We start from the raw sequence: 12,958 nt of genomic DNA, 5'->3' as shown, positions 1-12,958 counted from the left end.
TATCCTCCCACCTGATATCGAGTCTGTTTGTAAGGTGGACTACCTTTCTTGTACTTCTTCTTTTGTTTAATGACATTGCAGATTACCAAAAAAAAAAAAGGGTTTTGATTCCCCCTTCCCTCACTTGTTGTAACAATTGAATTATCAAAAAATTGTAGTCTTGCCATTCCAAATATCATGCCACACGGTTCTGGCGGGTGGGGTCTTGTATCTGTTGTTTGCTCCCAAGGGGTGGGTCCAGCCTTGCTAAGGTTTCTTAAGACCAAAGAACTAGGAGGAAAGGGGCCCGACTTTCCCTTCCTGGTTCTCCTATAGCTGGATCCTCCGATACTGCCAAGAAGCAGAGAGAAAAATTGAATGAATTTCATTGATCACTTATCCAAAGATATGAGAAACAAATAAGCATCTCCATTAAAGAAACTTACTTGGAGGGCAAAAATAAGCGGAATTAAGAACTTCCCTCTCTCATTAGGGTTTGGCCCTTCAATCAGCTTCTTGTCAACAACAATAGACTGGCTTCCATTCAACACAACTTCTGTGATTGTTTTGACTAAATGAGGAATCCAAGCAGTCCCATTTGGAAGAACCTGTCACCAAAGCACAACCATCTTCTCAATCTCTCAAAGATGAAAAAACATCAATGACAATTTTTTTTTTTTTGTTGAGAAAAATCATCAATGATGAATGTACTAAAATGTAAAAACAACAAACATGTGGCAACAGGAAAATGACTAACCTTTTCATCACTTTCATTCTTATTACATCTACCACTGTTCTCAACCAAAACAACTGGGATTGCAAAATCCTATAGAGAGAGGCAAAATAGACAAACAAATTCATTAAGTAAAATAGACAAATGAATTTCCTAAATAAATTTCTTTCTAAACAAACATTTTTCAACTTGTTGAGCTCTAATTTAAATAAACTATAACTCTATGGTGAACACAAGTTGGAACTCTGTTGCAAGAAATATGATAGTGACACTAATGCAAATCTTTAGACGTGGAAACTCACTGTCAAAGTCACTTATCAAGGAAAAAAAAAATTGAGGGTGGGGGATTCGCTGTAAGTTTTTCTTTGTTGATAAGTAAATTTGTACTTAGAGAAAAAGGAGTTCTAAAAGGGGTGCAACCCTAGAACACTGGTAGTATACAAGATTAACAACCAAAGAAAAAACAAAAACGCTGACTCCTAAAACTTAAAAAATTAAGTACTTCTAGCAATATAGAGGAGAAGCAAATAGTAGCTTCTTCTCTCTCCAAATGCCCCACATTATGCATAAGTGAATAAATAGCCCAAATGCTTCCCTCAACAGAAATAACTCACAACTCTCAAACGTGTGGGAATTCTTCTCTCCAAATGTCCCACATTTATGCACAAGTGAATAAATAGACTTCCAAATTTTTGCAAAGTGTTCCTTCCAACTAGTCAATAATTCAGCCACCATTCCAGCCATAATTGCCCACATCAACCCAAGCAACAAAACATAAGCAACCATAATTCTCTCATTGTTATGTAAGCATGTAACAGTGTAGGTATGCATCTATCAAATTAATCCAAAGCACAAAAATCTTAGGACATGTGGGCACAGGTGAACTGCCAGATGACAAAACTGTAATTCTTTTACAGCCTGGCATAACGTAATGCATCTGTGTAAACTGTGGAAGAACATCATAATAAGTTGGAATAGTTGAAGTAGGGTCTGTGGGGAGTGGGTCCAAAGTTCAATTGTGGCACACACACACACACACACATATAATTTTCTATTTATTTTTAATGATGTGCTTACAACTGTCATCATACTGTGCTCTTCAAAGGGCAACTCTTCTCAAAATCTCAAAAAAGGATGCTGAGTTGGAATCCCATTCTAACCAAGGATTCTTGTGGTTCAGGAGGATCCAGCTATAGGAGAACCNTGAAGGTCCCCAAGAGTGTACATAGGGGTTGTGGAAATTATTGAAACTTAGGGAAGTGGCTAAACGTGCGGTTCCTATGCTATAAAGTTTTGGGATGAAAGAGACATTAAAAAAAAAATAATAATAATAAATAAATAAATAACGTTTTGGGATGAAAGAGGTTTTTTTTTTTTTGGGTCTGACTAGATAGATGGCATCTTCGATGGTATTATTTATCAAATTTTCTGGACATAGAATGGTCTATGATGTAGTAAATGCTGTTGAAGCTAAGTTATTTTAGTTAGTGTTTTGAAGAATAAGGATCAAATCTGGAAGCCAACAAGATCTAAAAACCTGGTTAAAATCCAGGGCAAGCTGAATCTGCTGAAGGTCAAGGAAAAGTACAACGCAATCTGGTCAGCTACTTCTGGAAAAATTCAGTTCTGCAGCCACATGGGAGAGACTCAGAACTCAGAAGCAAGAAAGAAGAGGTGTCTTGGTGTAAGCTAATATGGTGTTCAAATGCAATTTGTAAGTATAGTTTCATTGGTTGGCTTTCCTTGAAGGACATGTGATCAACAAGAGCAAGGTAGCTGCATCGGTCTTAACAGGGGACTGTGCTTGTCTTTTCTGTAGGAGGGGTTATAGAGAGGAGTCACTTGTTCTTTGAGTGCTCTTTACAAAGATAATTTAGAAGCATGTCATGGGGCTTGCTTGGTGAATTATTTCCCTTCCGAATAGGATGGTATGGCCTGCTTGGGCATCAAAAATAAATATAGATAGATAGATAGATAGATAGATAGATAGGTAGGAGAGAGAGAGAGAGAGAGAGAGTTTTCGTGCCTCCCTTTGCAAAGTGGTATTGTGGGCTTCAGTTTATCATTTGTTGCTCCCAAAAAACTACTGAATTTATGGGGGAGAAATAAAATAAAATAAATAAATAAAAGGAGAAAATTGTTAAGAACGCTAAAAGAGTTGTCAAAGTCAAAATGGAAGCTAAGTGCAAAATAGACAAATCCATTCTCAAAAGAATGATTCATAGGATGATCTGAATTATCTGAATTATCTTGCTCTGCTTTGGATTCTAATTGATGATTGGGTTATGAATTTGTGTCCTCAAAAGGATGATTCAGACAAGGATTTGCTTGTTCAATAGCTAGGATGCTGGTTTTGTTCTTACCTATGCTAAAAGTTGTAGTTGAGTTTTTATATGAAGTGAATCATTTTTGCTAATGGTTGATTCTGTTCATGTAGCTGCTAGATCATGAGTTGTGTTGTCTTCTTGCTTTTTTGCCCTGTTTTGAGACTAGCAGTGACCTTGTATCTATTGTTCTGAGCTATAAAATCATCTGAATTATCCACACACAAATAAAATAAAATAAAAATAAAAATCAAACTGGATATCTAGATGTGCCTGAGATAGTTGTTTGAATCCCAATGACCTGAGAATGGATAACCCCAAGACACGGTCTGTCATGTTGGTGACATCTTTGGATTAGCTCTCTACCCATTTGGTTCTCCATCTAAGATTATCCCTTTTTTTTAAGGTGGTGAACATTATAGTCCAAAATGACGAATTTCTACTCCTTTGTTATCTACTCATTGGAGACAGGAAAATGGAAAACCTTCATTGAAGTTTGCTATTACAAGGACAAGTTTCATAAGAATTAACATATTTGTTAATGGAAAGTTTTATTTAGATATGATATTGTACATGGGGTGGGAGGATTTGAATCGTGGATATCTCTGTTGGAAACACTAAGAGATACTGAGCATACAAGGCTCTTGGCAATGAAGCTTCTATTGGATGACTAGCAAATAGCATGTTATCTCTTATCACTTTAGAGGTGGATGAGGAGTTATCTGGAGTCATAATAGTGCCAGGTCCTTAGATGAAGAATGAAGGTTTAAGAAAGGCTTGCCTTGGGGATTCTGGGGGTGATTTCAATATATACATGCAGATCTGTCTGACTTAACTGATCCTTGTAAGCCCAATTGGGTTCTGCAACACCAGTTGAATATAGATCAGGTGATGAAGGGCATCCTTCAATTTTAGATTCCCCATTTTGTGCGTTTTTCCCAGGACTATTTAGAGCCTGATAATTTAGCATTGAATACACTCTTAACTTTCCATGAAGAAGATAGGTAAGAAGTTAGTCAAGCTCTTGTGTAACATGGAGTGGTTAACTAGATTTGATCATACCTTCATGGAGTTTCTGGCCTTTGGTTTATCAGATTACGGGGGGTTTATTTTTGCCATTTAGCATGATTTCTCTAACGTTTTCGTTATGTAGAATTAGAACCAAAAATATTAGTTAAGTAGTATCTTGAGTTTTTGAGACTCAAGTTCTACGAATAAACTCGAGTCTTTGAGTTCTAAGTGGTGGAAAAGCTGAGGCGGACTAAAGAAGTCCACGTGGAGCTTGAGTCTTAAAAACTCGAGATCCTTTATGCGTTGATCAGAGCTCTTCTCTTCTCCAGATTTGTTTCTCTTCTCTTCTCTGATCTGATCTTGCTACCTGGGTTTTGCTTCTGCTATATAACTATTTTGTTTAGTTTTCCTGCCATATAACAAATATATTAGGGAAATCAGGCTAAATGGCGAAAAAAAAAACCTCTCAGATCATTCACCAAACCTCATCACATTTAGGGCAACTTCCTTATCCAGTCCTAAACCTTTTCAAGTTTTACAATTTTTGGGTTGAGCATAAAGAGTTCTTACGTAAATGATTTATACTAAGTTGAAGGCCGTAAAAAGGATTTTAGGTATGAATAAAGAGGTTTTTGGTTGGATTTAACTATTTATCAACAGGTCATAAGAGTCGGATTAAATCTTGAGTTGGTTCAAAATAGCATGCTCCAAAGACCTGGTGACCCTGCCCTTGCTTGTAAAGAAAAGAGTGTCTTCACTTAACGCAAATCTCTTTTGCTGGTTGAAAAATGTTTTCTCAAGCAGAAAGCCAGGGTTAAATGGCAAAATTTAGGTGATCAAAACTCCTCCAACTTTCATAAGATGGTAACCATAAAAAACTCAAAAAAAAGTACCATTAAATGTAGGCGCAGAAGGTAGTAAAAGCCTTAAGTGTTGAACCGACTCTTTATTATCCAATTCAATTTCCAATTCAAACAAACTAAATTATGAACAAAATCGAATAATAGCAACCACAGCAAAAACAAATGAATCCAATCAAGAGGCCAAAGAAGGCAATTTTGAACTCTTAGCAGCAATCACTTGACCATTTGCATTTCTAATGAATTCAAAAAGGAATTATAATGTAAACCACAATTCACCTTATATCTACCAAATCTTGAAGGAGTCCGCCGTACCTGAGGAAATTGCACAACTACGATTTAAAATCCATGTCCCTAAATTGGAATATAGCAAATAAATAATCAGCGTTAAAAAAAATTCTATTATTTATAACCATTATTTTAGTCCCAATTGTACATTTAATTGCCTATAAAAAATGAGATTAAATTCTATAAGGACGCGGTGTAAAACTCATGTTTTACCCCTCCAATTTCAATATGCCACATCATCTTATCACATATTTTAAAATAAACACAATCACACATAATCAATTCTAATACTCATATATACATCCAACCAAATTGGGAATCTATCGAGATGTTATTAGGTGTAGTAGGATGTATTGAATTTTAATAAATTTTAAATAAAATACTAATATGGCAATCACTTATTGGATGATGTAAAACATACCCCATCCTTATAGAATTTAATCTCATAAAAAATGTGTGAAAAATTGCCTATATTATTGTTTGTATTTTTTTTTTAGAAGGTAAACTCGGAGATGAAGGTGAGTGAAAGGAAATTTCTCGTTAAATGAATAGGAAAAGTAACATAGCAATTAAATGAAACAAAATGAAAGGAATTAAAAGCAAGCTTTTTAATTTTAATCCAAAATATTAAAATTTCCCTAAAATTTTCTACTTAATGACCAAAATATTAGACAAAAAACATCCAACCTTGCACATAGGCTGCTCCTCTTCTCTGTGTTACTCTGTAGTCTCTCATCCTGCACATAGGCTGCTCCTTTACTTGATTTTTTTTTTTTTTTTTATACAAAATAGAAATTATACTCTAACATAATCCAAGTGTAAATGTATGTAAACCTCATTCCTAAAAATTTGAATTTTGGCCCTTACCCCCCCCCCCCTCACCCAAAAGAACTTTTTACTTGTAAAGTGACCATCATGTCAAGGGTGTAGGGTGGTCCTCTACTTGATTTTTATTCTTTCACTATCTTGATCTTCGTCAAATTTGTCGATACTACAGTGGAGTTGCCTTTCTGAGCTAGGAAACAATGATATAAAAGAGATTGTAAGTGGTCAAAATTTGTCAAACCAAGTGTCAATAGCATTCAAAAACAAACAAACAAAACGAAGTACTAATTGGGCTTTAAAATGCCTAGCTAATGTGGAAATTGGTAAGAGACTATGAGAGAACATGGGGGCCAAAGAACATGGTTAAAAGTTAAAAACATACCGAATATCAACAGTTCAATTTGAATGGTTGATCCAAATAGATCATAAAATATTAAATTGACCAAAAAAAATTTCTTCTTAAAGTTCCGAACAAAAAGCTCAAACTTTGGCCCTAACCTCATTGCATGCATGAAAACCTTATCACACACGCTTCACGTATGCGATGAGGCTCTTATTTGTTTTTTTTTTTTTTTGGGGGGGGGTGTTTTACATGTTTTCCTACAAATACTAAGCATTGACTCATGGACAAACAAATTGCAATAAAATAAAGTGAATAATTACACTTTTTAACCTGAAATTTTATAGTTCACCATTACAAAATTACAAAAAGGAATGCAAAAAAATAAAAAAAAAAAAAAACAAAACATATAGGGGAAGAAAAAACAAAACATATAGCGTAAGAAAATGGTGCCCATTTCTTGAATCTTTTTCATGCCTTGATGTCAATCCCATTTGGTCCTTAGTTGATGATGGTCACTTTACAAGTAAAAAGTTCTTTTGGGTGAGGGGGGGGGGGGGTAAGGGCCAAAATTCAAATTTTTAGGAATGAGGTTTACATACATTTACACTTGGATTATGTTAGAGTATAATTTCTATTTTGTATAAAAAAAAAAAAAAAAATCAAGTAAAGGAGCAGCCTATGTGCAGGATGAGAGACTACAGAGTAACACAGAGAAGAGGAGCAGCCTATGTGCAAGGTTGGATGTTTTTTGTCTAATATTTTGGTCATTAAGTAGAAAATTTTAGGGAAATTTTAATATTTTGGATTAAAATTAAAAAGCTTGCTTTTAATTCCTTTCATTTTGTTTCATTTAATTGCTATGTTACTTTTCCTATTCATTTAACGAGAAATTTCCTTTCACTCACCTTCATCTCCGAGTTTACCTTCTAAAAAAAAAATACAAACAATAATATAGGCAATTTTTCACACATTTTTTATGAGATTAAATTCTATAAGGATGGGGTATGTTTTACATCATCCAATAAGTGATTGCCATATTAGTATTTTATTTAAAATTTATTAAAATTCAATACATCCTACTACACCTAATAACATCTCGATAGATTCCCAATTTGGTTGGATGTATATATGAGTATTAGAATTGATTATGTGTGATTGTGTTTATTTTAAAATATGTGATAAGATGATGTGGCATATTGAAATTGGAGGGGTAAAACATGAGTTTTACACCGCGTCCTTATAGAATTTAATCTCATTTTTTATAGGCAATTAAATGTACAATTGGGACTAAAATAATGGTTATAAATAATAGAATTTTTTTTAACGCTGATTATTTATTTGCTATATTCCAATTTAGGGACATGGATTTTAAATCGTAGTTGTGCAATTTCCTCAGGTACGGCGGACTCCTTCAAGATTTGGTAGATATAAGGTGAATTGTGGTTTACATTATAATTCCTTTTTGAATTCATTAGAAATGCAAATGGTCAAGTGATTGCTGCTAAGAGTTCAAAATTGCCTTCTTTGGCCTCTTGATTGGATTCATTTGTTTTTGCTGTGGTTGCTATTATTCGATTTTGTTCATAATTTAGTTTGTTTGAATTGGAAATTGAATTGGATAATAAAGAGTCGGTTCAACACTTAAGGCTTTTACTACCTTCTGCGCCTACATTTAATGGTACTTTTTTTTGAGTTTTTTATGGTTACCATCTTATGAAAGTTGGAGGAGTTTTGATCACCTAAATTTTGCCATTTAACCCTGGCTTTCTGCTTGAGAAAACATTTTTCAACCAGCAAAAGAGATTTGCGTTAAGTGAAGACACTCTTTTCTTTACAAGCAAGGGCAGGGTCACCAGGTCTTTGGAGCATGCTATTTTGAACCAACTCAAGATTTAATCCGACTCTTATGACCTGTTGATAAATAGTTAAATCCAACCAAAAACCTCTTTATTCATACCTAAAATCCTTTTTACGGCCTTCAACTTAGTATAAATCATTTACGTAAGAACTCTTTATGCTCAACCCAAAAATTGTAAAACTTGAAAAGGTTTAGGACTGGATAAGGAAGTTGCCCTAAATGTGATGAGGTTTGGTGAATGATCTGAGAGGTTTTTTTTTTCGCCATTTAGCCTGATTTCCCTAATATATTTGTTATATGGCAGGAAAACTAAACAAAATAGTTATATAGCAGAAGCAAAACCCAGGTAGCAAGATCAGATCAGAGAAGAGAAGAGAAACAAATCTGGAGAAGAGAAGAGCTCTGATCAACGCATAAAGGATCTCGAGTTTTTAAGACTCAAGCTCCACGTGGACTTCTTTAGTCCGCCTCAGCTTTTCCACCACTTAGAACTCAAAGACTCGAGTTTATTCGTAGAACTTGAGTCTCAAAAACTCAAGATACTACTTAACTAATATTTTTGGTTCTAATTCTACATAACGAAAACGTTAGAGAAATCATGCTAAATGGCAAAAATAAACCCCCCGTAATCTGATAAACCAAAGGCCAGAAACTCCATGAAGGTATGATCAAATCTAGTTAACCACTCCATGTTACACAAGAGCTTGACTAACTTCTTACCTATCTTCTTCATGGAAAGTTAAGAGTGTATTCAATGCTAAATTATCAGGCTCTAAATAGTCCTGGGAAAAACGCACAAAATGGGGAATCTAAAATTGAAGGATGCCCTTCATCACCTGATCTATATTCAACTGGTGTTGCAGAACCCAATTGGGCTTACAAGGATCAGTTAAGTCAGACAGATCTGCATGTATATATTGAAATCACCCCCAGAATCCCCAAGGCAAGCCTTTCTTAAACCTTCATTCTTCATCTAAGGACCTGGCACTATTATGACTCCAGATAACTCCTCATCCACCTCTAAAGTGATAAGAGATAACATGCTATTTGCTAGTCATCCAATAGAAGCTTCATTGCCAAGAGCCTTGTATGCTCAGTATCTCTTAGTGTTTCCAACAGAGATATCCACGATTCAAATCCTCCCACCCCATGTACAATATCATATCTAAATAAAACTTTCCATTAACAAATATGTTAATTCTTATGAAACTTGTCCTTGTAATAGCAAACTTCAATGAAGGTTTTCCATTTTCCTGTCTCCAATGAGTAGATAACAAAGGAGTAGAAATTCGTCATTTTGGACTATAATGTTCACCACCTTAAAAAAAAGGGATAATCTTAGATGGAGAACCAAATGGGTAGAGAGCTAATCCAAAGATGTCACCAACATGACAGACCGTGTCTTGGGGTTATCCATTCTCAGGTCATTGGGATTCAAACAACTATCTCAGGCACATCTAGATATCCAGTTTGATTTTTATTTTTATTTTATTTTATTTGTGTGTGGATAATTCAGATGATTTTATAGCTCAGAACAATAGATACAAGGTCACTGCTAGTCTCAAAACAGGGCAAAAAAGCAAGAAGACAACACAACTCATGATCTAGCAGCTACATGAACAGAATCAACCATTAGCAAAAATGATTCACTTCATATAAAAACTCAACTACAACTTTTAGCATAGGTAAGAACAAAACCAGCATCCTAGCTATTGAACAAGCAAATCCTTGTCTGAATCATCCTTTTGAGGACACAAATTCATAACCCAATCATCAATTAGAATCCAAAGCAGAGCAAGATAATTCAGATAATTCAGATCATCCTATGAATCATTCTTTTGAGAATGGATTTGTCTATTTTGCACTTAGCTTCCATTTTGACTTTGACAACTCTTTTAGCGTTCTTAACAATTTTCTCCTTTTATTTATTTATTTTATTTTATTTCTCCCCCATAAATTCAGTAGTTTTTTGGGAGCAACAAATGATAAACTGAAGCCCACAATACCACTTTGCAAAGGGAGGCACGAAAACTCTCTCTCTCTCTCTCTCTCTCCTACCTATCTATCTATCTATCTATCTATCTATCTATATTTATTTTTGATGCCCAAGCAGGCCATACCATCCTATTCGGAAGGGAAATAATTCACCAAGCAAGCCCCATGACATGCTTCTAAATTATCTTTGTAAAGAGCACTCAAAGAACAAGTGACTCCTCTCTATAACCCCTCCTACAGAAAAGACAAGCACAGTCCCCTGTTAAGACCGATGCAGCTACCTTGCTCTTGTTGATCACATGTCCTTCAAGGAAAGCCAACCAATGAAACTATACTTACAAATTGCATTTGAACACCATATTAGCTTACACCAAGACACCTCTTCTTTCTTGCTTCTGAGTTCTGAGTCTCTCCCATGTGGCTGCAGAACTGAATTTTTCCAGAAGTAGCTGACCAGATTGCGTTGTACTTTTCCTTGACCTTCAGCAGATTCAGCTTGCCCTGGATTTTAACCAGGTTTTTAGATCTTGTTGGCTTCCAGATTTGATCCTTATTCTTCAAAACACTAACTAAAATAACTTAGCTTCAACAGCATTTACTACATCATAGACCATTCTATGTCCAGAAAATTTGATAAATAATACCATCGAAGATGCCATCTATCTAGTCAGACCCAAAAAAAAAAAAACCTCTTTCATCCCAAAACGTTATTTATTTATTTATTATTATTATTTTTTTTTTAATGTCTCTTTCATCCCAAAACTTTATAGCATAGGAACCGCACGTTTAGCCACTTCCCTAAGTTTCAATAATTTCCACAACCCCTATGTACACTCTTGGGGACCTTCACTATCTAGAGACATTTACCCAGTTGCCCTTCAACAACACCTCATGGACCTATGCTACCCACAAGAAACCAGCTTGAGTGGACATATTCAATGTGACTTATAAGTACTGCCATATTCCAATATTCCACACTTCTAAGCCCCAAACCTTCCATTTTGAGTGCATATTTGATCCCACTTAGGGAGCACTGCATGAGCATTCTTGACCAGTACATCTAAACACTATGCAGCATCGAGTGAATTAGGAGTTTGCCTAAGAAAGAGGATTGTAATCCAAGGGTTAAGCCTAGCAATGATCTTCTCGGTTAGAGGATTGCAATCCTTTGAGCTAAGCTTTCTAGTGATAAAGAGGTTTTTCAAAAAATATGATTGGGAGGTTTCCTGCTTTGAATTGCACAAAAAAGGATTTGTTGCAAGAGATCAGGAGTTACAGCAGCACAAAATACCCCACTCTTGTTCCCAATTATAGAATAACCAGAGAGACCATTGAAGTTCTTCAGGGCATCCCTTATCAGTTGTTTTAAAGGTAGATCAGCAACTACAAATAGTAAAAGATCATCTATAAAGGTCAAATAAGTAATTCTTTGCCCTGCACATTGGGATGGAACTTAAAGTTCTGAGATTCACTGAATCTTGATCTCATTATTTTAATAAAAGCCTCCATTTCAAGGACAAAAAGATAGAGGAAAAAGAGCCCCGTCTAATACCTTTCCCACACTTAAAAGTATCCTACCAAACCTTCATTTATAGTCGTAGAATATTTTGGGCTTATGCTACTCCTTACTTATCAAAAGAAAAAATACCTCACAAACCCATCCCACCCAACCTACCCATTTAACATTCATTCATATACATAATTACAAATGCTAAAAACTTATAAATAACCAAGAAACAAGCACTGAGAAATAAAAAAATTGAAGAACACAAAGAACAAATGAAACCAAGATTCCAGAAACCTACCTCTGAAGCACTAAGAAATTGGAAAACAATGTGTGGTAATATGGAAGAATGCCAGTGTTCTTGCCGGCTCGAGAGGCTTTGTTTCTCATTCATCATAGGATCCTTGAGAGCTCTCATTTAAGGAATCTGTAATTGGTGATTGGCTTTGGTGAAACCATTAGGGTTTTGAGAATTCACAATCAATTATAAAGCGGTTGCACTTTTGGATTAATTTTACCACCCCTAAATTTTCAGTGATAACTGCTCGCCAACTCATGAGCAAGCAGGATGTTTTCAGAGATACTCATCCCCTTGACAAAGTCAGAGTTAATATGATTATTAAAAAAAAAAAAGAGTAAGAGTTAATAATTTCATTCTAGCAGCCATAGAGTCTATTAGCAAGGATTTTGGAAATACACTCATACTGCACATTTCAACGTGATACATGTCTGTTGTAATCATCAACTCTTGACAGGTTCTCAACATTGGGGATCAAAATAATCATAGTGGAATTTTCTTCTCCAAGAAATCCGTCAGATTGGAATAAGGAAGTCACTGCGAAGCACACATTTTGTTGCACAACAAACCAGGAAATTTAAATATAAAAAAAAAGAACCTGAATCTATCAAGTCCATCACTCCCAAAAGAGAATGTAGAGATTTTCTCCTACTCCTTTAACAAAAGAAATAATGAACTTCTATTTCAACTAGGAAAAGAAAAACAACACACAATCCTTATTCAACTAGAAAAAGGGAAATATCGTAAATTCAACTAGAAAAAAGAAAACAACACAAAATTTCATTTTAACTAGGAAAATGAAAACAGTAAAGATACAACTAATTTGTTACAACTGATCTGCAACAAACATGCAAAGCAATATGCTCATGCTCTATCAATTGGTTAAATATTAAGAATCACAATTACTTGGAAATCAAAAGTTCAACAAATCCCATAAATC

At 35.0% G+C, this 12,958-nt stretch overlaps 1 long non-coding RNA gene across 1 annotated transcript; it reads right to left on the bottom strand.

The window, feature by feature from the left end:
* Positions 1-515: 515 nt before the first annotated feature.
* Positions 516-1,869, bottom strand: LOC136070326 (uncharacterized). The gene is made up of 2 exons (XR_010631592.1): positions 737-1,869; positions 516-587 (listed from the first exon to the last, which is right to left on the bottom strand). It is a non-coding gene; the product is annotated as an uncharacterized LOC136070326 (long non-coding RNA).
* Between the last annotated feature and the right edge of the window lie 11,089 nt (positions 1,870-12,958).

Source organism: Quercus suber, unplaced genomic scaffold (assembly GCF_002906115.3).
Source record: "Quercus suber isolate HL8 unplaced genomic scaffold, Cork oak 2.0 scaffold_226, whole genome shotgun sequence".
NCBI classification, from domain to species: Eukaryota; Viridiplantae; Streptophyta; class Magnoliopsida; order Fagales; family Fagaceae; genus Quercus; species Quercus suber.
The sequence above is the reverse complement of the archived record's forward strand: the minus strand, read 5'-3'. Positions and strand labels throughout refer to the sequence as shown.